General features: G+C 38.5%; 1 protein-coding gene across 1 annotated transcript in view; it reads right to left on the bottom strand.

The window, feature by feature from the left end:
- The window catches only part of ADGRB3 (adhesion G protein-coupled receptor B3), a 477,601-nt gene that overhangs the window by 103,634 nt on the left and 358,269 nt on the right, over nucleotides 1-15,698 (bottom strand). The window lies entirely within an intron of this gene.

A 15,698-nucleotide genomic window follows, 5' to 3' on the forward strand; every position in this document is an offset into this window, starting at 1 on the left:
TCTCAAGCGTCTTGCCTGGGTTATGCCAGTTGGACCAGGAGATGCCGGATCTTCTGCTCTGGTGGCTATTTTTGCTGAGGTTTTTTGGTTTTTTGATTGTTGCTTTTAGTGATCAGCCTTAGAAATTTCACCCTGGAAACGGCAGCATCAGATGCCTCCAACTCTTGCCTTAGCTCCAGCAGAGGGGTGGATTTCAGTACAGCAGCACACAACATCACCAAAGAGACACACGAGTTCGCCCTCCAGACATCACTCAGTCAACTCGCCTTTCCCTAGCTCCCTCCCCCTTCTCGATTTCTTTTTCTTGGGGTGGCAGCTCCACACTAACCCCAAGCCAAAGCGATCATTTGCTGGCACCTTTCACCAACCGCCCCTAAACAAAACAAGACGATTAACACAGCCCCCGAATTCAATTAGACATCCAATATGCTAATGCAAGGTCTGAAACCCACCCCAGCAGAACAATAAAAATGGTATCAACCCACGTTTTCTTTGTGCGGGCAAGGAGAGGGAGAGACAAAAAAAAATCATCTCTCCTTTTTCCTGAACTGCAGTGGGGGGGAAAATCATTTCTACAGGAAAAAGGGGTTGGTTTCAACTAAAGCAAACCTATTATCTTTACATATGTTGTGTTTAGAGAACAACGATTGGGGTTCTTTCTTCTTCCCCCCCCCCCCCCCCCCCCCCCTAACTCTGCTGCCAGCAGCAGCGTGCGTGCTGTCAGTTCCTGTCCATTTCACCTCAGGTCACTAAATGACTTGAAAAAAGAAAAACGAAGGTGGAAGAAACAAGGTGGGGGAATAATAATTTCCAGTCCCTGTGATCACCCTTGTTTCACCTCTTCTGCCTCAACAACCCACCTTTGTGAGTGATTCTATATGCCAGGACCCTCATGCAAAGGCAATTTGTTATCCCAAGCCTGCTCTCAGAGTGCAGTTCACCCCAGCCCACCTCAGCATTTTGCCTCACTATTTTTTGAACACACACACAAGATGTAACCCTTACATGCTATTGTCTTCAGAACCATATCCTGTAATAAACAAAACAAACAGCAACTGAGGGAAACAATTGAGAGAAAATCACCAATTCTTCAAGCCACTAAAGCTGTCTGTTAGCTTTCCTTCACAAATTGTGTCTTTCGGAGAGCCACAGGCTAAATCAACATCCATTTTGAAAAATATAGTTACATATTCTAAATTCTGAAGCATTATCTTGTGGATAACTTAACCAATTTATTTTATTAGCTTTCCTGTCTCTTATCTTATTGTGACACATAGTTAAGGCCAAATGAAATGCATTTATCTGTGCCGATTAAATATTAAAGAATGATAGCTTAAGAGAAATTGACATGTTTTAAAACAAAAGGATGGCATTATTCATCCTGAGAATAAGATTTAATATATTGAATTCATCCTATGCTGAAAAGCACTGGAAGCACAATACATGGTTAGCACTAAATCCTTGCAGATGGCGTCCGATGTGCAGAGTTAGACAAGTTCTAATTATAAAAGGTAGACAACCACAGAGACCAGTTTAATTTAAAACAAAACATCTGTTACTATCATAATTATATTTAAATTAGTATAAATCATGGGCAGTGCACCAGGTTTAGAGGGGCTCATTCTGTTCTTCAAGTCACTCGCGCACATACAAAATTCCAGTCGTACATTAGCTGAGCAGTTCACTGTTGTACTGTATCACTAGGTATTACAGGTACACTACATATTTTGCAAAATTTCTTGAATACTGTTGAAGATTTTACTGGAATTTCCCAAAACACTCTGCAATGAAGAAAGTGCTCTAACTGAATTTAACAATAAGACATCCATTGACAGGGCAGGAGCAGAGTCAGTCTAATGCGGACACTTTTTACATTTCATTGTTCTTCTTTTTTTCAGTGATACACTTCAACTTCTTGCCTAGCAGCATTGTATTTGAATATGTAACAGATGAAAATTCAGCGATTAAATGTGGTCCATCTCTCTTTTCTAGCCAATGCAGTTAAAAAAAAAAAAGCCTCATTAATAAATATATTTGTAGCCTGTTGAAATGATGGCTGACAGAAGCTGTGGAGAACATTATACTAAGTCCATGAAGGAGACAGAATAATGAGCAGAATATGGAAGAAATGTGTAACTGCAATTTGTTGCACGATGCAGAACAGTAAATGTATGATTACTAACTCACTTGGAGACGCTGGACATTTTAACTTGCCAACATAAAATCAGTATTTAGTTTTAGGTATAAAGCAAATAAGGATTGGAAACATGGAGTTAAAACAGTTGTATTATATTTAGTACACCTCAATGCTACACTTTTTATGAAGTCCTCCATCTATGATCTGTCTCTCTTATAATGTAACTTTTCTGGGCCAGTCAGAATCTATCCCGTATTTGGAAGTTTCATTCCTTTTTGGTGTGATTTTCTTTAGCTATGTGTCTAAAGTTTAGGGTTATCATATGATATGCAAGAGGGCACCTATTATTCCTGTGGATCTTTCTTATTATGCAGAACGCTGTAAAGGAGTGACAGGTACTATTAACACACGTTCTATTTATGTCAAGGAAAATTATCAAATTGAAAATGCGTAGCAAATATAGATGTAGGTTCATGCCCATTATTGGCAATTTTGTACTGTTCCACTGAGCTACAGATGATTTAATCAACCTGGCAGAATTCCCATGATATAAGCAAAGGAATTCCCAAGAAGCATAGATTCACCGTTGCAGATCCTGTGTCATCCTGCAGCTGAGGCAGGGGAAAAGCAGGGGAAGTAGGGAAGGAGGGGAAAAAGATTAAGTAGGATGTAATTTGGTCCCAGGGATCTATGGCTAATATGGCACAAGCACCAAAACCCCCTCAGCTCCAACACTTGCCTATGAGTGTGCCTTTCTCAGGGTAGTCTTACAGTTAGAAGAATGCTGGAGTGTGGTTTCAAAACCCTTTCAGAGTGTAATGTAAACTTCTTAGTAGTTCTAATCAAGAACTGGGAATGTACTGTGCAATGCAAGTGATGGCCAAATGAGGTACAGAAAAGTATTTTAATTGTGTTTGATATAGCAGAAATAATGTGATTTTTACTCTTTAATAATGTATTATGCAATATTGCACGATATAAAAGTGATGATCACTACTGAAAACAACGATATGACTGTCTCACATATTAAAGTTGAAATGTAGTTTATAGGATAGGAACATTTCTGTAGAATAAAAGATTCATTCACAGACACAACTGCCAATCTGACATGGACTGATGATCAAGCCACATTTGATATGCCAGCAACTGTGTTTCCCTTAGTTTACAGTATTTTTCTTGGTCTCATGACATGCTTTACCACTTACTGTTGACACTTTTTGTTAAAATGAATAATACACATATTATTAATTGTATCATTTTGTCTACTTTAACATAGTGATGAATAAAAATCAGGTATGACACCGCTGTCAAAACCACCCACTTAGTAAAGGACTTCACCTCATAATGTACACTGTCTACCTTACTAGTTTATTTTGAAGATTTTTTCAAATATCTTTTTTTCTGGAGGGAAATGCTGTGAGACAGAGAAAAAGGAAGTTAGCAATACTGTCAACTAGAGATCCAAGTAGATGCCTGGGTTTTGATCGTCATGATGAAGAGTTAACATCTTGGCTATATACGTATGATGGTAGCTTACTTTGGTAATTTCTTTAATGATTGATAGCTGTGCTTAAAGTAGAATGAGAAACCTTTTTGAACATTAAGTTACATTACAGCTTCTTGCTGTAATTGAAGGATTTAATAACAACTTTGTAGAAAGCAAACTACACAGAAGTTAGGAAATTGTAATACTATTGCTCCTCTGATAATTTTAATTCTCCCCACTTCTTGTGTGTGTACATTATTATATATTTTTTTCTCTTCAGATAGGTGCTGTTTTTCCTTTAGGACAGACTTTTGTATTCCAACTCTGTTCTCAGTAAATAATGACATATAATGATGAGAAGCATGGGGAAAATGCAGACATAAGAATTTTTTAGCCTAGCAAAAGATAGGAAATAAGCTCATGGCCCTTATAAGTAGTGGATTATGTACATCATTGTCCCTGTTCAGATGTGCTGGCTGGCACATTACTGAAGTCTTTCCAACACCTGCTTACTTCTTTACACCTGGACCTAAAATCCCAAGGAAGCCATAGGCTAGGCTCAACTGCAGGAGTCTCCTTTCAGTTGTGCATGTCGGTATGTCTGAGACATGACTGAAATCTTAGTATGCATAATTTCCACTGTGATCAATCTTATCCCTACCAGTACTATATGGCAGCATCTGGTTTATCTCCACAGTTATTCCTAAAGTAAAAAAAAAAAAAAAGGAAAGAAAGAAAAAGGAAAAAAAAAAACCCTACCAAGAAAAGGTGGATGAAACCACACTTTTCTTAATAAAGTTGCACATAAAACTATAGATTAACAAAGTACTGTTTACCCTGAAATTGTTAATATGATTAACATTATGTCATTATGTCTTGGGGCTTTTTTTCCCCCTCACACAATTTAGAAAAACTAATTCATGAAGCCAAGGAAAGGAAAAGAAACAGAATGGACAAAAATAAGTGCTTTATGACTACATGTCTAAAATTCTGTCCCAGAAAGGATATCTGAATTTGTGTTGTATCAGAAGAAAAAGTTAGGTGATGAATGTCTTGCAATTGGATCTTTAACCAGAATACTATGGGGAGTTCATTTTCATAAAGAAAAAGGGCACTTTTCCCATTCAAGCAATGAATTGTTTATTTTTCCTCAATGACATACTTGTGAATTTATTTTTTTGCCAAAGAAATGAGAAATCCTTGAAAAATTAATTTTCTTGCTGAGCTTTATATCAAAAATAAATATGAATTGAATAATTTTTTTGTAAAACAAATATGCATCTGGGATGGAAACCAAGTTTTATTCCAATGTGATTTAAATCAGATGAGATATTAAACCCTAAAAAGCAGATTTTATAACAGAGCCATTGTCGTTATAAGCATACATTTTTACACTAACTTTCTGATAATGTACAACTCATAGAAAGGTCCAAAGTAAGATCAAAAATTGCTTTGGTTACCAGTGTGAATGCTATATACAAATGATTCATCAAAAGGGGATCTATGAAAGTGAGTATTAATGCTTGGGTCAATATTTTATTATTCTTTATAACTTTCCTGTCCATAAAGTTTAGGGCATGATCTAGCACACAGTGTGCATAAGATATGCTGTAATCAATAGTTGCCCTGTCTTTAGCATACTGCAATTGTATCAAAGTGGCAAAGGAAAAGAAATTCTAAAGGACTGATATGACAAAAGAAGGATGAGGCAAATCCTAGGAGTTTTCTGCCTCCTACTGCATAGTTCTTGATTACTGGTGCTCTGCACCACTGCTATAATGCAGACTTACCATTACTGGAGTTACAGGATCCATTCATGTTTTTTAATAACATCAGACAAACTCCAGTCATTCAGCTCTATTTCTGTATTTTAAGGGGACTAATGGATGGACATTTGAGAAAGAGCATTTTCCCCCCTTTCCCAAGATTATAGAGAAAATCTAGGAGGATAAATATTGGTGCAGCAAAAAAATTGAGGGAAACCAGTCTCTTTCCATATCTTCATTTCTGTCTGACCCTGTAGATGCTGTCAGAGAAAGTAGCATAGGAGTAAGTACTGAGCATTCCGGCTACATACACACTGCCGAAGGATGTAGGTATCTGCTGAGGATTTATGAGAACTACGACTTCTTTTCCCATGGACCTCTAGAATGTATAGAGCAGAAAAGAGGCCACACTCCCCTTCCAGGATATCTTGTCCCAAGGTGATTTCCTAGAAACTACAGGAAGCAACGGAGGGATATTTCTTATTTTCATAAAAACAATAAAACCAAATTCTACAGTGAATTGCCGTCTCCCTTCCTTCCTGATGAGGTCTCATTTATTGAGTATCAATCTACTCTAATTTCGTCTTTCATTTCAATACAGTTTTGCAAAGTTTGTTCACTGTGAAAGGCAGATATAGCTGTTAATGCCAAATGACCAAGACAACAAGGATCACTTACATTTGGGTATGTTTAGAGATTGGGCTCTTCATTTAAGTTGTTTTATGATGTATTTGGTTTTTTGGGGCAAAGTCATATAGAGACTTGCTATGTTAAAATGTGTATTCTCAAAGTTTACAGTAGTGAGTCTGGTAATATTTTGGATATGTATAAAATTGCTCAGTTTCAACAAGGTTAATTTTATAGGATAACATTATCAGATATTTATTAGGAAAAAAATATAGACTTCCACAAATATTTTATTAGCTTTCCCTCCTTGTGAAATCAGTAAAATCTTTCATATTCTTTTGTTCAGACTGTATAAATATTTGTGTAGGTTTATGGTGATCTAAGGAAACATTGCCATACAGTGTTTTCCCAATGATCAACTTGTGAAATCTTTCACACTGTACTATTATTCACAGGGACTCCTAGCAAAAAGGATCCTTGGAAATGGCATATTGCCAGGGGCTTGAAAAGATTAGGGGCTCAGAAGTTTATCCTGGAAATTAAGAATGTCAAAGCTTGGATCAGGGTTGTAGCTGTCGTTAAAGTTTCTTCCAAATGACAAGATTAACAATAAAGCATAGTATCATTAGTTTAAGGCCAGCTATGACCAGCACGGAGACGAATAAATGTGAAAGGGAGTTGGGGCGGGGGGGGGGGGGGGGGGGGGGGGGAAAGAACAGAGGCTGGGCTTCCATCACAGTTACTGTTACAACATCCTCTGCTATTCTAGATTGAATGGACAGATAAAATTAAAAATAGTATATGTCCAGCCTTCTCAGAGAGTGCTTTGAATTAAGTTCCAGAGATGCCAACCATGAGGTAGGAAGAAAGTTAAGCCACAAAATGAGAATGGCAGAAGGAAACATGTGAAGTGGTCAGGCACTGAAATGATGTTACTTGCTCTGGTGATGCAAACGATTGCTGGGCTCTTTTGGAGCTAGGTGTGTACATGCTACCTTTCAAAATCTGGCATTAGATTTCACATCAAAGATGTCCAGTGGAGAGTCCCCATTTTATCTAACAATTCACTGGCTGTGAGATAGAAGAGGCGAGTTCGATTTCCTTCTCTGCCTGAGGAGTGTCGAATAGATATTTTGCAGCAGATGACCCAACCCCAAACTACAGTATAATCTGCTGTAAGTACCCTCACTCCTTGCTGAAGCAGATGCTCAACAAACTGAACTATGCATTGGGCCAGAAGGTGAAGCAAAGCACGGACTTTGTAGCGGTACTGCAGGAAGACAGGGGTTGGCACCTGCATTCTTGTTCCTGCTCTGCTCTGTATTGAGCAGTTAAATGGAGCAGATTGAGCAGTCAAACATCAGTGCTACATATTCTCCGTGGATCTTCAGATTTATAGATGTTCCTTCATACCTTAGCTACATGACTAAGAACCCTCCTGGTTATCAGCTTGTCCTCCCCTGTATCTTGTGATAGCACCTACTGTTCCTACACAATCCTACTGTGTATCCTACAACTCTGTTACCTCTTGGGTTCTCTGAAGAACATGCTGTGGAGCTATGGCAACTGGAGTTAAGTTGTCTCAGTGCCCAATTTCATAGAAAGAAATAAAGACTTTTTTCTGTCTGCTTACACTTTGAAAACATACTTAACTCAAGCCAGGCTGGAATCAAACAAACAAACAAACAAACAAACAGTAGGGGATGGTTACAAATTTTATAAAAGACACAAACAAAGAAATAAAATAAAACTGACATTTACTCTACTGACATTAGGATTATGTCAAGCGGTATGTCTCCCCTTTTATCCAGATGTTATTCTGGAAGATTTCCTAAGTATTCAGTGTATAAAGAGTTCTATTTTCTGTATATGTTAGGCCTCAGGATATGTCCTTTTCCTTGCATAAGACACTTGCTTTTAATAACCAATCCTGTTTTATAAGTCCTCCCCAGGAGCCTAAACAGATCTAATCTGTTTTTCCTCAAATGGATTGATTTCTTTCTTATTTGGGAGATAATCTGGTCATCTCTCTTAATTAAAATAAGTACTTTTTTTTCTTCCTTAGAGATGTCTCTTTGTTAGATCAGATATTATCTTGTGTACCTGACTGGCCAATTAACTGCTTCAATAGGAGTAATGCTTATCTCCCTATTCTCTCTTTGGTGAGTCAGAGTGCACCCTGACTGAACCTGCACCAAATCTTTTATTGTTATCAGTCTGCACATTAAAAACATATTTGATACAAATACCTCAATAGGAAAAAGGCATATAGCTTGCTATTGGCTCTTGACTCAGATCAGACACATACCAATTAGCCAGTTTGGGGTGATAAGGAGTTTGTAGCATCTTTGGTTGGATATCTTTTCTTCACTGAAAACCTTAACTACAGATTGTAACAGTGAGTAATCTTTCTTTTTCCGAAAATCAATATTTAGTTTTAATATGAAAGAATAAGACTAATGGTGAAGAGAGGGAATTAGAGAAGCTTCCTTATTCCAAAATGCCTTACAGCCTGGAGATTAGGTCATTCCTCCTGAAAAGTTTCTGAATTTTGCAAGCACAGATGAGACCTCACCTTGGGTAAGTCTCTCCTGTCCTGGGCGAATTTTCTAACCATTGAACTACCGGAGAAAAGAACTATAGGATAGGTCTTCATACTTGTGCTGTCCATGTTTTATGTAGCAGTCACTTCACTGTTAAATCAAGGCACAGTCAAGAATGACAGAGATGCCCTGTTTGTGTACCTTGATGACAGTTAATGCTGAGGTTCTTCTGAGCATATTGCAATGAAGCCTTGATGGCCAAGCAGCTTACCATCAAACACATAAGAACCTCTGGATTTAGGATTCTCCAGAGTTGTACAGTGATTGGAAAGGAGATCTGACCAAGTCCATTAGGGATTAAGGTGCCTACAGTGGCATGTATCTGCCTTCCCCAGGGTACTCAGCCCCCCGAGCTGGAAGACAGGGATGGTGAGTGGAATAAACCCTACATAATCCAGGAGGAAGTAGTTTTCAACCTGTTACAAGTCTATGGGGCCAGAGAGAATCCACCCAAGAATACTGAAGGAGCTTGCCAAGCCACTCTCCATCATTTATCAGCAGTCCTGGATAACAGGGGAGTGTGATAGTGTGCTCCCCCCCTTGTCTCTGACTCCCCCTCCTTTGACCTCTTTCAAGTGATAACCACGTGTGGCGGTGGTGATAGATGTGTCTGGTCTGTGTCTGGTCGTGAAGGATGCACCCACTGGATGTGGTGAGAGACAGATAACAATACAATAGCCAAGGGCTATTGTGGAATGTGCCCACCTAAGCACAGTGGTCAGTATGCAAATATGACTGTGAGTCAATTACCTTGCCCCCATATATAGTGAGCAGCCCAAGAGCCCTTTGAGCTCTCCTGCACGGCAGCGGGCTGCATGCCAGGATCTCCCCTTGAGCAGGGATGCCTCTCAAGGTTACTCCTCGAGGTTGAAAGATTCTTTACCACAACAGATTCATGGTAAGTGACTAACAGCATGCTAACTTTGAAATCTTAGCTAAGTGACATAAAGGATTGATTGCGCGTATATAATCCTTTAGACATAAATCGTTGACCAAGTCTCAGACTAGGATTGGATCCAGCTGCACCTAGACTCATCTCTGAGGGAGTTTAGAAAGCAAGGGGATCTTTTCTGAACCTCATGACTCAACGGGAGGGTCTCCCTGACAGTTTTGTCTGACTCTGTCCTCTATGCAGTAAATAACAAAGTGTACCTTGCCATTGAATCTTATAAACTATTGTCACATTTACCACTGAACTTTGTTAATTCACTGTTTTACACCAATTATCCACATTATTTTTGCCTCCCTCTCACTCCACATCCGTGACAGGGAGGTCCCAGATGACTGGAGGTTGGCAAATGTGATGCCTATCTTCAAGAAGGGCCGGAAGGAGGATCCGAGGAACTACAGACCTACCAGCCTGACTTTGTTACCGGGGAAGATTATGGAGCAGTTCATCTTGAGTGTGATCACCAGGCATATGGAGGACAATCAGTGGATCAGGCCCAGCCAACATGGGTTCATGAAAGGCAGGTCCTGCCTGACTGACCTGATTTCCTTCTATGATCAGATGACCCGCCTGGTGGCTGAGGGAAAGGCTGTGGATGTTCTCTACATGGAGTTCAGCAAGGCCTTCGACACTGTCTCCCACAGCATTCTCCTAGAGAAGCTAGCGGTTCATAGCCTAGACAGGTGTACTCTTTTCTGGGTAAAAAACTGGCTGGTTGGCCAAGCCCAGGGAGTTATGGTCAATGGATTCAAATCCAGTTGGTGGCCAGTCACAAGCAGTGAGATTTCATTAAAATGGAGCAATACAACAAATCTGTTAAGACAGTTGAGATGCATTGACTTTGTATATGCCTAGCTGATAGCAAATGTAATGCAATGTAGCTAAACACAAAGCTTTCTTACAGTGTTGTTTATGATCTGATTAAGAAACAAAACTAAGCAACCCAGATGTTGCTAAAGCTGAAGATGTAAGCTGTACATTGAAAAGTGTAATTCATAGAGTTAAATTCTATGACATTACAAAGTAATGCATCTTTTTGTCTTAATAATTTTTACTTTTTTTAAGACGTGGGAAAATCATTGTGATTACAGAGTCAAATAAATTCAAGTACAGATTTAGGAAACGGAGGCTCTTTTGCTAAAAAGATGATATAAGAGGCATCTCCTTAATGTATACTTTAGACTCTTCTGAGCTGGTCTTAGCCCTGATGTTCTTGCCTTTCAGTAAGGCTTATTATCTTAGGACTTATTAATGTGGCCCCTCAGCTTCCAGATTCAAGAGGATTTGAATGTAGCCACTTTGGAGTGCAGTTATGTGAGCTACTGCTCATCTCAATCTTCCTAAGTGGATGTATTTACTGACTAACTGCCCAGTAAAGTAAATTACACCTAATTGACACTCTTTTTAATACCACTTCATGCCTATGTGATGGTAGTGGTGCCTAAAACAAAGCCATATCTGGAGATAACATCTAAACAGTTACACTGTGTTTTTTGCTAGGGGTGACTAGTACAGAGGCTGGAAGAAGGAGGTATGCATCACACTGCATCACAGCAGACGAAAACATATTTCATCCGGAAAATGCTGGGAAAAAGAATGGCAGTCTGCACTGTGCCATGTCTGGACAGTAATCTTTATGTACCAGGGATCATGCTGACTCAGTGTAAGGGCCCCTGTTGTGGAGGCAGCCACTGTGGTGCACAAAGTCCAGTGGATTCCGTGGACATGCCCTGACCTGGATCATGCGCAGTGTCTGATGCATCCACAGTGCAACAGATAATTTGCATTTGTAACAACTGTATATGTACAAGTCCCAGAAAAATTTACTGCACTGAACAGTGGCAATGCAGGGTTTAAGTCCTCTTACTCCTCCGGTAAATCCATTTCAGGTAGTCACATGTCAGCTAGATTGGGTGTTTAGACAAATGCAACTGGTGGCATTAAAAATTATATCAATTGGCTAAGAGGCTGGATAAGTGCTTTTATTTGACAGCCTAAAAAAAAAGGGATAGAGTAGGTGTTGGGGAGTATGTGCCTTAACTAGATGCCAAAAATGCCTGTCTGAACAAATGAGAAAAGCTTGTAGCCTATCTACTTTCTTCCAACTCCTGATAATATTTTGTGTATGTGCGTGGCTTCCTTGTGGGAAACAGCACAAGAATCCCTGATGCTCTGCAGGTATAGGAGCTGTAGTCATGGGCTTGTCTTCTGTGGACTGATAAAGTGGTGTACTCTCTAGCCTTCATGTATGGTATAAATGGACTGAAAAAAGTGTCCCAGAATAATCAATGTTAATACACTAATGGTCTACCCACATTACATAGCGCCTTTCAGCTGAAAGCCTTAAAGCACAGAGATGGACAGTGTCATTCTGAATCTCAGCACTGGTGTTGTGCTTTAACCCAGCAGGCAGCTGAACACCACACAGCCATTCACTTACTCTTCCCCATCCCCAGTGGGATGGGGGAGAGAATCGGAAAAAAAGTAAAACCCATGGGTTGAGATAAAGACAGTCTAATAAAACAGCAGAGGAAAATAATAATAATAATAATAAATAATAATAATAATAGTAATAATATTAATAATATAATATAGAAACCAAGTGATGCACAATGCAATTTCTCACCACCCACTTACTGATGCCCAGCCTGTCCCCAAGCAGCAATCGCTGCCCCCTGGCAAACTCCCCCAGTTTCTATACTGAGCATGATGTCATATGGTCTGGAATATCCCTTGGGCCAGTTGGGGTCAGCTGTCCTGGCTGTGTCTCCTCCCAGCCTGTTGTGCACCTGGCAGAGCATGGGAAGCTGAAAAGTCCTTGACTTGTAAGCACTGCTTAGCAACAACTAAAACATCAGGGTGTTATCAGCATTATTCCCATATTAAATCCAAACCACAGCACTATGCCAGCTACTGGGAAGAAAATTAACTCTATCCCAGCTGAAACCAGGACAACTGGGTGCAGGAAAACTTGAGACATCCTTAGGACTCAAGGCTGAAATAAAAATGCGAAGATAATTGCTTCTAGGCTGAAAAGAAAAAGCAACCAAATACAGTAATGTAGTTGTTTCCTTCTATCTCTATATGGAGGTCTCACACTATTTTTGATGTTTACAACATTATAACATATATAATATTGAAAGTATATGTATCTAAAAATGTATACAGTAATATTATTCAGTTAATGTTGCAGTTCTTGCAGAACGGAATCAACTCTCATTGGCATGAAAGGCGTATCACAAGCTGTCTGTCTGTGATGTGTCACATAGATGTGGCACGCTTTAGCTGAAAACTCCAAATCTGAAATGCCTTTCCCTTCAGTCAGACATAGTGTTGCAAGTAGAAATTGCTACAGCATCTTCTTACATTTTGAAGTAATTTGCATTCTGTTATGTTCTCACGCTACTTGACGTTTTAAAAGTGCAATAAATAAAGAATACAATTAATTTAGATTACACTGCTCGATCTGAATTCTATACAGACTATTTAGTACATGAAGCTTATTAGCTAGAATGTATCTCCTAGAAATTATATAATGATGAGTGCAATTGCAGTCATTGTCTGTGCATATATAGTATTCAGGGAATGTCATGAATCCACTTCATGTCAGTGCATGCTGTATATTGATTGGGCCTGTCAACTTTAATGGAGTATCCTCAGTATAACTCACATCAGAACCTGGCACTATATTTTGATCTCTCAGACAGCTAAATGATATCTAAAATTACATATAAGCAAACATCCTTCTATTGACTATGCATTGGAGAAAACTTATGTGTTTATTTTAATTCAAAGATACTAGAGCATGTCAAGTGCATGATGTGCTCTTCAGTTATACTCGTTTTTGGCAGGGGTTTGGAAATAGCAAAACAGAAAATAGGACTATGCCATTCTAAAAAAGTCTACGGTATGCCCACATTTTGAATGCAGTATGCAGTTCTGATCTCTTCCTAACTCAAACAGATCTAGTGGAACTAGGAAAGCGATAGGGAAAGGGGATGAAGTGACAGAAGATATGGGACAGCTTCTATAAGGTAAGTACCTCCAGTCTGGGTAAGAGGTGGTCAAGGGAGGTCTGATAAAGGTCTGTAAGAGTGCCACAGTGAAAATGAACCAGAAATGATTGATTGTTATTCCTTGTAATATAAGATCTAAGGGCATTAAATGAAATTATTAGACTCTATATTAAAAACAAACAATAGGAGGCATTTTTTCTCACAGGGCGTAGTCAAACTGCAAATCATTGCCACAGGAGGTTATAAATGACAGAAGATTATGTGAACTGAAAGAGGGATTGGATAAATTCACAGACAAAAAGATCTTTTAAGGATACAGCACACAAAGATAAAAAAATCTGTCTGCACATCATAAACCTGTTGGAATTTGGAAGGTATACCAGGGGAATTTCTGCTAAATGAGCACCTTGTTCTTAGGCACTCTTCTAGGCATCTGCTAACAGGCACTATGGCAAGCAGGATGCTGGGGCTAGACTGATCTTTGACCTGTTCAGCCCAGCTTATGCTTTAACTATTTCTCCTAGTTTAAAGGTTTTGCTTGCAAATTAATCACATTTCAGTTTGCTGGTTGTTCCACATTGCATGTGCATATTAGACCCAAAACATAGGTGCTGAGACAGCAGTATCTTAGCTGAGTCTCAATATTATTTTGAGGTACTATGACATCCTAAATTTATTAATTGAATTTCTTGGCATCACATAAGTGGACATTGAACAGAATTAAATCTTTATTGCTTTGCATTAACATTTTATCTCATCAGAGAGAGAATTTCTTATTTCCTTAATCTTATAGTGTAGAATTGTAATTTTATAAGTGTACTCCCATCCTGAAATATTTCATAGTATTCTATCAAGATAAATAGAATATATATGTGTGTATATATATAATAGACATAGATAATAGGTGTTGCAATGGTGATACTTGTTATTGTATCTCAACTGATTTTGATACATTTCATAAGGTCTACTTTTAGATTTACCCTAATGATGGCTTCACACTTTTTATTCTGTGCATGATCTTAACTGTTAAGCACCTACAAAAATATTTGTTTCTTTTCTTCACAATGTCACCTCTCTCTCTATAAAATTATACCTCCTGACCCTTAGAATGGTCAAGTTTTAATCCCAAGCCAGTAACATCTATACTGTATTTAAAAATGTCACTGAGTTTAAGTCTAATACCTAGTAGCCCTGCAGGGCTAGAGGCAATAACTTGTAAAGGGAAAAATTCTCAACTTTCCAATTGGACACACAGACCTTGCTTCTGACCCTGCAGGGCTGTCAGCTATCAAACTCTGAAGTCATTACATTTTAAAGAAAATGTACGGAGGAGTCATTTTATAGGAACAAAAAAACCATTTTTAGCTTACTTTAGAAAGTTTTTATTGCTCTTTTTCACCCTATGCTTTCAATGAGTAAGATATCTAGTTTTACAGGTGGATGCATATGAAAATAGTACTAGTAAATGCTTTAAAGAGTCTAACTTATTCTGAAGGTTATATGATATAAATTCATGCAAAGATGTTAGCACTTGTGGAAAAATGGAGGAGTCAAACACTCAAGGTCAGAAATACAGAGACAATGTCCTCAGCTGCAGCTTCTCTTATGGCTGTGTTTTAATGTCTAGTGTCTTTTTATCTTTCTGGCCATCTCACATTAAAATTAATTAAAATGATTGCAGCATTAGTTGAATTAAGCCATCCTTCATTTTCAATGATATGTTAATTGGAGTTGCAAATAGGAATTTCTTACATATTGCTATAGAAGAGTTATAACAATACTAGTACTAGTACTTTAATTCTTGACAGGATGTTAAAAAAAAATCTGCTTTGGAAAAATATTAGTTCACATGCTTTGAAACTGCTCCACAGTTCTAAGTTTTATAAATTTCCAATTTTGAACTCACTTAAATAAATAATAATAAAAAGAATAGATTTTATACAGAATTAATTCCACTTCTACTGAACTAATTTCCCTCAAAGTTTGGACAGTTTTCAACTTTGGCAATTTTAACTCTGGAGTAACTTTCTCTCTGTGACAAAATTCAGATTCTTAGCGTAGGAAATGGAATTCAGAAATGCCATAATCCATTGCTTCTTTAAGACCCCGGTTCA

Source organism: Egretta garzetta, unplaced genomic scaffold (assembly GCF_000687185.1).
Source record: "Egretta garzetta isolate BGI_Z169 unplaced genomic scaffold, ASM68718v1 scaffold55, whole genome shotgun sequence".
In the NCBI taxonomy this organism is placed as follows: Eukaryota; Metazoa; Chordata; class Aves; order Pelecaniformes; family Ardeidae; genus Egretta; species Egretta garzetta.